This window comes from Bubalus bubalis, chromosome 21 (genome assembly GCF_019923935.1).
Source record: "Bubalus bubalis isolate 160015118507 breed Murrah chromosome 21, NDDB_SH_1, whole genome shotgun sequence".
Taxonomy (NCBI): Eukaryota; Metazoa; Chordata; class Mammalia; order Artiodactyla; family Bovidae; genus Bubalus; species Bubalus bubalis.
In genome coordinates, this window is record NC_059177.1 from 15,983,905 (window position 1) to 15,996,626 (window position 12,722).

The window sequence follows — 12,722 nt, forward strand, 5'->3', positions numbered from 1 at the left end:
TAATATGCTGTCTAGGTTGGTCTTAACTTTTCTTCCAAGGAGCAAATATCTTTTAATTTCATGGCTTCAGTCACCATCTGCAGTGATTTTGGAGCCCAAAAGAGCAAAGTCTCTCACTGTTTCCCCATCTATTTGCCATGAAGTGATGGGACCAGATGCCATGATCTTCATTTTCTGAATGTTGAGCTTTAAGCCAACTTTTTCACTCTCTTTCACTTTCATCAAGAGGGTCTTTAGCTCCTCTTCACTTTCTGCCATAAGGGTGGTGTCATCTGCATATCTGAGGTTATTGATATTTCTCCTGGTAATCTTGATTCCAGCTTGGGTTTCTTCCAGCCCAGCATTTCTCATGATGTACTCTGCATATAAGTTAAATAAGCAGGGTGACAATATACAGCCTGATGTACTCCTTTTCCTATTTGGAACCAGTCTGTTGTTCCATGTCCAGTTCTAACTGTTGCTTCCTGACCCGCATACAGATTTCTCAAGAAGCAGGTCAGGTGGTCTGGTATTCCCATCTCTTGAAGAATTTTCCACAGTATGTTGTGATCCACACGGTAAAAGGCTTTGGCATAGTCAATAAAGCAGAAATAGATGTTTTTCTGGAACTCTCTTTTTCCATGATCCAGCGGATGTTGGCAATTTGGTCTCTGGTTCCCTCTGCCTTTTCTAAAACCAGCTTGAACAACTGGAAGTTCATGGTTCATGTATTGCTGAAGCCTGGCTTGGAGAATTTTGAGCATTACTTTACTAGTGTGTGAGATGAGTGCAATTGTGCGGTAGTTTGAGCATTCTTTGGCATTGCCTTTCTTTGGGACTGGAATGAAAACTGACCTTTTCCAGTCCTGTGGCCACTGCTGAGTTTTCCAAATTTGCTGACATATTGAGTGCAGCACTTTCACAGCATCATCTTTCAGGATTTGAAATAGCTCAACTGAAATTCCATCACCTCCACTAGCTTTGTTCATAGTGATGCTTTCTAAGGCCCACTTGACTTCACATTCCAGGATGTCTGGCTCTAGGCCAGTGATCACACCATTGTGATTATCTTATTCGTGAAGATCTTTTTTGTACAGTTCTTCTGTGTATTCTTGCCACCTCTTCTTAATATCATCTGCTTCTGTTAGGTCCATACCATTTCTGTCCTTTATCAAGCCCATCTTTGCAGGAAATGTTCCCTTGGTATCTCTAATTTTCTTGAAGAGATCTCTAGTCTTTCCCATTCTGTTGTTTTCCTCTATTTCTTTGCATTGATCACTGAGGAAAACTTTCTTATCTCTTCTTGCTATTCTTTGGAACTCTGCATTCAAATGGGTATAACTTTTCTTTTCTCTTTTGCTTGTTGCTTATCTTGTTTTCACAACTATTTGTAAGGCCTCCTCAGACAGCCACTTTGCTTTTTTGCATTTCTTTTTCTTGGAGATGGTCTTGATTCCTGTCTCCTGTACAATGTCCTAAACCCTGGTCCATAGTTCTTCAGACACCCTGTCTATCAGATCTAATCCCTTGAATCTATTTGTCACTTCCACTATATCGGTCATATCTGAATGGTCTAGTGGTTTCCCCACTTTCTTCCATTTAAGTCTGAATTTGGCAATAAGGAGTTCATGATCTGAGCCACAGTCAGCTCCTGGTCTTGTTTTGGTGACTGTAGAGAGCTTCTCCATCTTTGGCTGCAAAGAATATAATCAATCTGATTTCGGTATTGACCATCTGGTGATGTCCATGTGTCGAGTCTTCTCTTGTGTGGTTGGAAGAGGGTGTTTGCTATGACCAGTGTGTTCTCTTGGCAAAACTCTATGAGCCTTTGCCCTGCTTCATTCTGTACTCCAAGGCCAAATTTGCCTGTTACTCCAGGTGTTTCTTGACTTCCTACTTTTGCATTCCAGTCCCCTATAATGAAAAGGACATCTTTTTTTTGGGTGTTAGTTCTAGAAGGTCTTGTAGGTCTTTATCGAACCATTCAACTTCAGCTTCTTCAGCGTTACTGGTAGGGGCATAGATTTGGATTACCATGGTACTAAATGGTTTGTCTTGGAAACGAACAGAGATCATTCTGTCATTTTTGAGATTGCATCCAAGTACTGAATTTCAGACTCTTTTGTGGACTATGATGGCTACTCCGTTTCTTCTAGGGATTCTTGCCCACAGTAGTAGATATAATGGTCATCTGAGTTAAATTCACCCATTCCAGTCCATTTTAGTTCACTGATTCCTAAAATGTTGACATTCACTCTTGCCATCTCATTTGACCACTTCCAATTTGCCTTGACTCATGGACCTAACATTCCAGGTTCCTATGCAATATTGCTCTTTACAGCATAGGACCTTGCTTCTATCACCAGTCACATCCACAACTGAGTGCTGTTTTTGCTTTGGCTCTGTCTCTTCATTCTTTCTGGAGTTATTTCTCCACTGATCTCCAGAAACATAATGGGCACCTACCCACGTGGGGACTTCATCTTTTAGTGTCCTATCTTTTTGCCTTTTCATACTGTTCATTGGGTTCTCAAGGCAAGAATACTCAAGTGGTTTGCCATTCCCTTCTCCAGTGGACATTCTGTCAGAACTCTCCACCATGACCCGTCCATCTTGGGTGGTTACACAGCATGGCTCATAGTTTCATTGAGTTAGACAAGGCTGTGGTCCCTGTGATCAGATTGGTTAGTTTTCTGTGATTGTGGTTTTCAGTCTGTCTGCCCTCTGATGGAGAAGGATAAGAGGCTTGTGGAAGCTTCCTGATGGGAGAGACTGACTGAGGGGGATACTGGGTCTTGTTCTGATGGGCAGGGCCATGCTCAGTCTTTAATCCAATTTTCTATTGATGGGTGGAGCTGTGTTCCCTCCCTGTTGTTTACCTGGGGCCAAACTATGGTGGAGGTAATGAAGATAATGGCAACCTCCTTCAAAAGGTCCCATGCAGGCACTGCTACACTCAGTGCCCCCAACCCTGCAGCAGCCACAGCTGACCCACGCCTCCGCCAGGGACTCCTGGACTCTTCTGGGCAAGTCTGGGTCAGTCTCTTGGGGGTCACTGCTACTAACTCCTGGGCCCTTGTGCACGCAAGGTACTGTTTGTGCCCTCCAAGAGTCTATTTCCCAGATCCAAATTAGCTACTGACAAAAGAAAAATTTCAGGAAGATTCACTAGATAGAGAGACACAAGGTGATGCAGTGATCACCTAGCAGCGTGACACAGCCCAGCACCACCCTCCACAGAGGCTGCTCTGTCCCACTGGCCATCTAAGCTAAACCTTGCTACTTCACACTGAGACTGTGGAAGAGACCTCAGGGAACAGAAGCCTCTTGTTCTGGATGCTTATTTTAGACTACACTGAAGATTAAACCAACAGGGAAGGGAAGGTCCTTCAAGCCAGGAAGTCTTGAAATTTCAATTAAGAGAAAAGTATCCCAAATGTTGTTGTTTTCATCCACCTATTCTGTCATTGGTGTTGGGGGAGCCATAAACCCACACACAGACATGGCACAGAACCTCTCATTAAGCCAACTTGGTTCCAAAGGAAGGGTAGGTCAAGCCCATTTCCAGGAAGGGTCATTCTTATCATCAGATGATTTGAGCATCTCACTCTGCTTTTCCACCACATTTCCATTGCTGCTACTGATGCTGCTAAGTCATTTCAGTCGTGTCAGACTCTGTGCAACCCCATAGACGGCAGCCCACCAGGCTCCCCCGTCCCTGGGATTCTCCAGGCAAGAACACTGGAGTGGGTTGCCATTTCCCTCTCCAATGCATGAAAGTGAAAAGTGAAAGTGATGTCTCTTAGTCGTGTCCGACTCTCCGTGACCCCATGGACTGCAGCCTTCCAGTCTCCTCCATCCATGGGATTTTCCAGGCAAGAGTACTGGAGTGGGGTGACATTGCCTTCTCCACACATCTCCGTTGGTTTCCACCAAATGGCTGTCCAGAAGCACTACATCACTATGACTCCACCGACTCCCTCCTTCCCTCCCTCCCTTGATTTCCCAAACCCCATAGTTTTTTCTTCTTCCTTCCCCACTTGGGTGCTGGCTCTATCTGGAGAGGCAGCATGGCGTTGCTGGAGTTCTGGTTCTGTGTATGGAAGAAGCTTTTCCTGTGGGTCACTCAACTCCCTTCAGAGCAGAGCTTAGGTGAGTTATATCTTATTTTAGGTTCTGTCCAGAACCCAAAAGGCAGATCCAGAGATAAGAGTGTGAGGGCAAAAAATTTTACTTGGGAAGTGATCCTAGAAAACACAATTTGGGGACTGGAAAAATGGGATAGGGAAGGGTTCCTTATTAAGCTAGTTACCTCTAAGGACCATTGGAGATTTATGCCACCCACAGGGACACACTGGGAGCTAGCAGAGAATGAACACCTCAGACAACTAGGGCACTGTTTACAACAGCCAGGACATGGAAACATTCAATGACAGATGAAGAGATAAAGAAGATGTGATACATAAACACAATGGAATATTACTCAGCCAGGACATAGAGACCTCCAATGATGTCCAATGACAGATGAATAGATAAAGAAGATGTGGTACATAAACACAGTGGAATATTACTCAGCCTCTAAAAGACCTGCCTCTTGAGAAATCTGTATGCGGGTCAGGAAGCAACAGTTAGAACTGGACATGGAACAAGAGACTGGTTCCAAATAAGAAAAGGAGTACGTCAAGGCTCTATATTGTCACCCTGCTTATTAAACTTATATGCAGAGTACATCATGAGAAACGCTGGGCTGGAAGAAGCACAAGCTGGAACCAAGATTGCCAGGAGAAATATCAATAACCTCAGATATGCAGATGACACCACCCTTATGGCAGAAAGTGAAGAGGAACTAAAAAGCCTCTTGATGAAAGTGAAAGAGGAGAGTAAAAAGGTTAAGATCATGGCATCTGGTCCCATCACTTCATGGGAAATAGATGGGGAAACAGTGGAAACAGTGTCAGACTTTATTTTTTGGGGCTCCAAAATAACTGCAGATGGTGACTGCAGCCATGAAATTAAAATATACTTATTCCTTGGAAGGAAAGGTATGATCAACCTAGACAGCATATTAAAAAGCAGAGACATTACTTTGCCAACAAATGTCCATCTAGTCAAGGCTATGGTTTTCCCAGTAGTCATGTATGGATCTGAGAGTTGGACTGTGAAGAAAGCTGAGCACTGAAGAATTGATGCTTTTGAACTGTGGTGTTGGAGAAGACTCTTGAGAGTCTCTTGGACTGCAAGGAGATCCAACCAGTCCATCCTAAAGGGAATCAGTCCTGAATATTCATTGGAAGGACTGATTCTGAAGCTGAAGTTCCAATACTTTGGCCACCTGATGGGGAGAACTGACTCACTGGAAGAGAGTCAACTTGCTTGATGCTGGAAAAGATTGAAGACGGGAGGAGAAGGGGACGACAGATGATGAGATGGTTGGATGTCATCACCAACACAATGGACATGAGTTTGGGAAAACTCCGAGAGTTGGTGATGGACAGGGAGGCCTGGCGTGCTGTGGTCCATGAGGTCGCAAAGAGTAGGACACGAAATGAACTAAAAGAATGACATATGGTCATTTGGAGAGAGGTGGATGGACCTAGACTCTGTCATACCGAGTGAATTAAGTCAGAAAGAGAAAAACAAATATTGCATATTAATGCATATACGTGGAATCTAGAAAAATGCTACAAACAAACCTATTCTCAGGGCAGGACTAGAGACACAGGTATAGAGTACAGACATGCAGACATGGGATGGGGAGGGGAAGGTGGGACAAACTGGGAGGTTAGCACTGACATGCGCACACTGCCTTGTGTGAAACAGACAGCTAGTGGGGAGCCGCTGTATAGCACAAGGAGCTCAGCTCAGTGCTCTGTGATGGCCTGGTGTGGGTGGTGGGTGGGGAGGGAGGCTGAAGAGGGAGGGGATATATGTATACATAGGCTGATTCACTTTGTCATACAGCAGAAACTAACAACATTGTAAAGCAATTAAATTCCAATTTTAAAATTTTAAATTTAAAAAATAAACAATAAAACAGCTAGGTATTCGTTAGTTAATTCCCTGTTAATTCCCTGGGGCATTGGGCCTGCCCATGGTTAGGAAAAATGTCCTCTGCTGTCAGAACAAGTCCTCAAGCAACAAAATGCAGCTGTGAGCAGCTGGAAAAGTCTGATGGTGGGATGATAAGGGCAAGGGATTGTGGACACCAGCAAAGGGAGTTACAGATTCTTAGGTTAATAGAATTTTCTGCTTCTTTACTCTCTTATCTAATACTACTTCCTATCTGCGGTGAGACTCAGGGAAAGGAAGAAGGAAGGGAAAGAGAGAAAACCCACTCTTATCACAGTATTTCTAATGTAACAAATCTCAAGATTATGAAAATGGCAGGGTGATCTCCAGGGAAAGGAAACTGGTATGAAAGTATTTTAATATAATTCTACATGGGGCTGGCGTGTCCTGCTTTTTGAGAATACCAGTATAGAAAGACAAGTTCAGGGAAATCTCACCATCCACCATACACAACAAACAGAGCAGTGATCCCCAAGCTGGTGAGTCTCATGTAATATTCTCTTGGGACAGGTAGCAGATCCTGAGAAGTTTAGTGATTACCAAGAAGCAACCTGGGTTTTAAAAAGTTGGGAAACAGTAGACTTCCTGGTGGTCCAGTGGTTAAGAATCCACCTTCCAATGCAGGGGACACAGGCTTGATTTCTGGTCAGGAACTAAGATCCTACATGCTGTGGGGCAACTAACCCTGTGCACATCACAACTACTGAGCCCGTGCTCTCTGGAGCCCATGCCACAGCTAGAAAGCCCGAATGCCTCAATGAAGAGCCCTTGAGCCGTAACAAAAGACCCCAAGTGCCACAACTAAGGCAGCCAAATAAATAAATCTTTTTTTTTTTTTTTAAACAATAGTTGGGGAACACTGTCAGCATAAGCAAGGTCAAGAGGCTAAACACTATGTGACCAGGGACATGGGGAAGTGGATGAGAGCCATCTCATGGTTTAAAAAGATGAGACACTTTAAAACAGAGTGTGTTGGGAAACCCAGCCTCCCTTATAAAAACATGTCTGGCACCACCTGAGTTTCACCCTGGAGGGAACTTCAGCCCTGTACCCTGGAATGTCACCCCCTTTAGGGAGTTCTCACTCTGGAGCAGTGCCACTGATCCCCAGGAATGCTCAGCTTCTCAGATGTGTTACTCTAAGTAGATTCTCATCTAAGGGCTTGTATGAGGGTGGTTTCTTTGTAAAGTGGTCTCATGAAGCAGAAGGGAAGTTGTGGGAATAGGGGGAAAAAATTACAGCAAAGCGTGGATTAATGAACTAATTAGTATTGTGGGCAATGAGTCTCAGTCCTGTTGGGGATCATCAGAGGAACCATATAGAATCTGCCCCAGACACGAAGCTACACACTCTTCATAGGTCCCCCTCTCCCCTTGCCTAACTGGGCTAAGTGTGTGTAAAAGTCCAGGGATCTTTATCACCTTTGGAGAAAGCTATGAGGCATAAAATTAGAGAGAAGTTATAGGGACCATTCATAACAGCCATGGAGGTTTGCCACTCAAATCACCTTCAGCAGAACCTGCTACAAGGTATCTCCTGATGATGTACCCTTGAATCTGCCTCAGCATTCACCCCAAGGTCACACTTTCTCTGGTTGTCCCCATCAAACAAGAACACAACAGGGGCACTAGACTCAGGCCATTCCTGCCCACTGAAGGACTCCTCTAAAGGGCATCTGTTCACAGACAACCCAATGGCCTAGCCAAGGCTGTCTCGGAACTATACTGTGGTCTGAGGTTCTCCCTGCCTATTTTCACTTCCCCTACCATCAACCCCCAGCCCCTTCAGCCTTCACAGACATCTCCCCTAGTAAATCTCTTGCTCATCTAACTCTTCTTTAGCATTTGCCTCTAGGAGTAACTGAAGTGACAGAAAGTTTGCAGGACACCATCAGTTAATTTGGAACTGTCCACCACTGTGGTGCTGAAATCAGAAGTAGTCCAAGGGAGAGGTGATGCACAAACAAAATTTATCAATATCTGTGTTCTTCCTCCCTGAATGGTTAGCCATTAAAGAGTACAGCATATTCCCTTGGTCCTTCCTAGCCAGGGGAAGTAGCTGGTACTTTAAAAAATGCCATGTGAGGGAGGGGTCGGGCCAAGATGGCAGAGTAGAAGGACATAGAGTTCACATCTCCTCATAGGCTGGGGGTTGGGCCTGAGCCCCTGTAGCAGGAGCACTGAATCCAAGCTGCTGGACTAATAGAGAACTTCAGTCCTCAGGAAATGTTAATAAGTGTGAGCTCTCCCAGAGGTCCTCATCTTGGCACCAAGACCCAACTTCCTGAAAGCTCCTGTGCTAGATGCCTCAGGCAAAACAACCAGCAAGACAGGAACATATCCCAACTCATCAACAAAAATAAGACAACAGAGAAATATGTTCCAGATGAAGAAGCAAGGTAAAAACCTACAAGACCAAAGAAATGAAGAGGAAATAGGCAAGCTATCTGAAAAAGAACTCAGAGTAATGATAGTAAAAAGGACCCCAAATCTTGGAAATACAACAGAGGCATGGATAAATAAATGTTTAACAAGGACGTAGAAGAACTAAAGAACAAACAGTGAACAAAGAGTGAAAAAGAACTGAAATTAAATATACACTAGAAGGAATAAATGGGAGAAGGCAATGGCACCCCACTCCAGTACTGTTGCCCGGAAAATCCCATGGATGGAGGAGCCTGGTAGGCTGCAGTCCATGGGGTCGCTAAGAGTCAGACACAACTGAGCGACTTCACTTTCACTTTCCACTTTCATGCATTGGAGAAGGAAATGGCAACCCACTCCAGTGTTCTTGCCTGGAGAATCCCATGGACGGAGAAGCCTGGTAGGCTGCAGTCCATGAGGTTGCACAGAGTTGGACATGACTGAAGCGACTTAGCAGCAGTAGCAGAAGGAATAAATAACAGAATAACTGAGGCAGAAGAATGAAAAAGTGAGCTGTAACACAGAATGGTGAAAATAACTGCAGAGGAACAGAACAAAGAAAAAAGAATGAAAAGAAATGAGGACAGTCTCAGAGACCTCTGGGACAACATTAAATGCAAAAACATGCAAATTATAGAGGTCCCAGAAGAAGAAAAGAAACAGAAAGTGTCTGAAAAAATATTTAAAGAGATTATAGTTGGAAACTTCCCTAATATGGGAAAAGAAATAGTCACCCAAGCCCAGGAAGCAGAGAGGGTCTGATACAGAATAAACTCAAGGAGGAATATACCAAGACACATATCATTCAAACTGAGAAAAATTAAATTCAAAGAAAAAATATTAAAAGCAGCAATGGAAAAACAACAAAATATATGCAAGGGAAATCCCATAACGTTGTCAGCTGAGTTGTGTATGTTTTGTTTTGTTTTGTTTTGTTTTTAGCAGAAACTCTGAAGGCCAGAAGAGAGTGGCAGGATACATTTAAAGTGATTAAAAGGACGCACGTACAGCCAAAATTACTCTACTCAGTCAATTATATCCTGATTCAACAGAGAAATCAAAAACTTTACAGACAAGCAAAAGCTAAGAGAATTCAGCACCACCAAACCACCTTTACAACAAATGCTAAAGGAACTTATCTAGGTGGGAAACACAGGAGGGAAAAAAATAGACATACAGAAACAAATCCCAAAAAAGAAAAAGGTAATAGGAACATAAATATGATAATTACCTTAAACGTATGTGGATTAAATGCTCCAACAAAAGACATAGACTGGCTGAATTAACACAAAAACAAGACCCAAATATATGCTGTTTACAAGAGACCCACTTCAGACCCAGGGACACAAATAGTCTGAAAGTGAGGGGGTAGAAAAAGATGCAAATGGAAATCAAAAGAAAGCTGGAGTACCAATACTCATATAAGAAGAAATAGACTTTAAAGACTATTACAAGAAACAAGGAAGGACACTACATAATGATCAAAGGATCAATCCAAGAAGAAGATATAACAACTATAAATACTTATGCAACATAGGAGCACTTCAATACATAAGCCAAATGCTAACAGCCATCAAAGGGGAAATCAACAGTAACACAATAATAGTGGGGGACTTTAACACCCAACTTACACTAATGGACAGATTATCCACACAGAAATGTAATAAGGAACACAGTTTTAAATAACATACTAGATGCTGCTGCTGCTGCTGCTAAGTCGCTTCAGTCATGTCTGACTCTGTGCGAACCCATAGACGGCAGCCCACCAGGCTCCCCTGTCCCTGGGATCCTCTAGGCAAGAACACTGGAGTGGGTTGCCATTTCCTTCTCCAATGCATGAAAGTGAAAAGTGAAAGTGAAGTTGCTCAGTCATATCCTACCCTCAGCGACTCCATGGACTGCAGCCTTCCAGGCTCCTCTGTCCATGGGATTTTCCAGGCAAGAGTACTGGAGCGGGGTGCCATTGCCTTCTCCGAACATACTAGATGAGATAGACCTAATTGATATTTATAGGACATTCCATCCAAAAGCACAATATGCTTTCCTCTCAAGTGTACACAGAACATTCTCCAAGACAGATCACATCTGGTTCACAAATCAAGTCTCAATAAACTTAAGGAAACTGAAATTGTAAAGCATCTTTTCCAACCACAGCACTATGAGATTAGAAATCAATTAGAGTAAAAATAATAATAATAATAAAACACACAAACACATGAACGCTAAACAATATGCTACTAAATAACCAAGAGAACACTGAAGAAATCAAAGAGGAAATCAAAAAGTACACACAAACAAATGACAATGAAAACACAATGATCCAAAACCTATGGGATGCAACAAAAGCAGTTCTGAGAGGGAAGTTTACAGCAATACAATCCCACCTCAGGAAACAAGAAAAGGACTTCCCTGGTGGTCCAGTGGCTAAGACTTTACCCTCTCAATGCAAGGGGCCCAGGTTCGATTCCTGGCCAGGGAACTAGATCCCACATGCCACAACTAAAGATACCATGTACCACAACTAAGACCCAGAGTAGCCAAACAAATAAATAATTTTTTTAAAAAAGAAACAATAAAAGTCTCAAATAAACAACGTAACTTTACACCAGATAACCACAATGATGAAATCACTCACCTAGAGCCAAACATCCTAGAATGCGAAGTTAAGTGGGCCTTAGAAAGCATCACTACGAACAAAGCTAGGGGAGGTGATGGAATTCCAGCTGAGCTATTACAAATCCTAAAAGATGATGCTGTGAAAATGCTGCACTCAACATGCCAGCAAATCTGGAAAACTCAGCAGTGGCCACAGGACTGGAAAAGGTCAGTTTTCATTCCAATCCCAAAGGAAGGCAATGCCAAAGAATGCTCAAACTAGTGCACAATTGCTCTCATCTCACATGCTAGCAAAGTAATGCTCAAAGTTCTCCAAGCAAGGCTTCAACAGTATGTGAACCGAGAACTTCTAGATGTTCAAGCTGAATTTAGAAAAGGCAGAGGAACCAGAGATTAAATTACCAACATCCACTGGATCATCAAAAAAGCAAGAGAGTTCCAGAAAAACATCTACTTCTGCTACACTGACTATGCTAAACTCTTTGACCATGTGGATCACAACAAACTGTGGAAAATTCTGAAAGAGATGGGAATACCGGACCACCTTACCTGGCTCTTGAGAAATCTGTGTGCAGGTCAAAAAGCAACAGTTAGAACCAAATATGGAACAACGGACTGTTTCCAAATTGGGAAAGAAATACGTCAAGGCTATACATTGTCACCCTGCTTATTTAACTTCTATCATGTGAAATCCCGGACTGGATGAAGTACAAGCTGGAATCAAGACTACTGGTAGAAATATCAATAACCTCAAACTTGCAGATGTCACCACACTTATGGCAGAAAGCGAAGGGAAACTAAAGAGTCCCTTGATGAAAGTGAAAGAGGACAGAGGAAAAAATGGCTTAAAACTCAATACTCAAAAAGCTAAGATCATGGCATCTAGTTCCATTACTTCATGGCAAACAGATGGGGAAACAATGGAAACAGTGACAGACTTCATTTTCTTGGGCTCCAAAATCACTACAGATGGTGACTGCAGCCATGAAATTAAAAGACGCTTGCTCCTTGGAAGAAAAGCTATGACCAACCTAGAAAGCATATTAAAAAGCAGAGACGTTACTTCGCCAACAAAGGTACATCTAGTCAAGCTATGGTTTTTCCAGGAGTCATGTATTTATGTGAGAGTTCGACCATAAAAAAAAGCTGAGCACCAGAGAATTGATGCTTTTGAACTGTGGTGTTGGAGAAGACTCTTGAGTCCCTTGGACAGCAAGAAGATCAAACCAGTCAATCCTAAGGAAATCAACCCTGAATATTCATTGGAAAGACTGATGCTGAAGCTGAAGTTCCAGTACTTTGGCCACCTGATACAAAGAACTGACTCATTGGAAAAGACGCTGATGCTGGGAAAGACTGAAGTTGGGAGAAGGGGAGAACAGAGGATGAGATTGTTGGATGGCATCACTGACTCAGTGGACATGAGTTTGAGCAAACTCCAGGAGTTGGTGATGGACAGGGAAGCCTGGTGTGCTGCAGTCCATGGGGTTGCAAAGACTCAGACACGACTGGGCAACTGAACTGAACTGAAACACCATATTAACAAACTGAAGAATAAAATTTATATGATAATTTCAATGGATGAAGAGTAAGCTTTTGACAAAATGAACAGCCTTTTATGATAAAATCTCTCCA

General features: G+C 43.0%; 1 protein-coding gene and 1 non-coding gene across 9 annotated transcripts in view; one reads left to right on the forward strand and one right to left on the reverse strand.

The window, feature by feature from the left end:
- LOC123465257 overlaps window positions 1-12,722 on the reverse strand; it is a 207,168-nt gene that overhangs the window by 27,035 nt on the left and 167,411 nt on the right. The window lies entirely within an intron of this gene.
- On the forward strand, window positions 10,878-10,950 carry TRNAE-CUC. Its single transcript has one exon. It is a non-coding gene; the product is annotated as a tRNA-Glu (tRNA).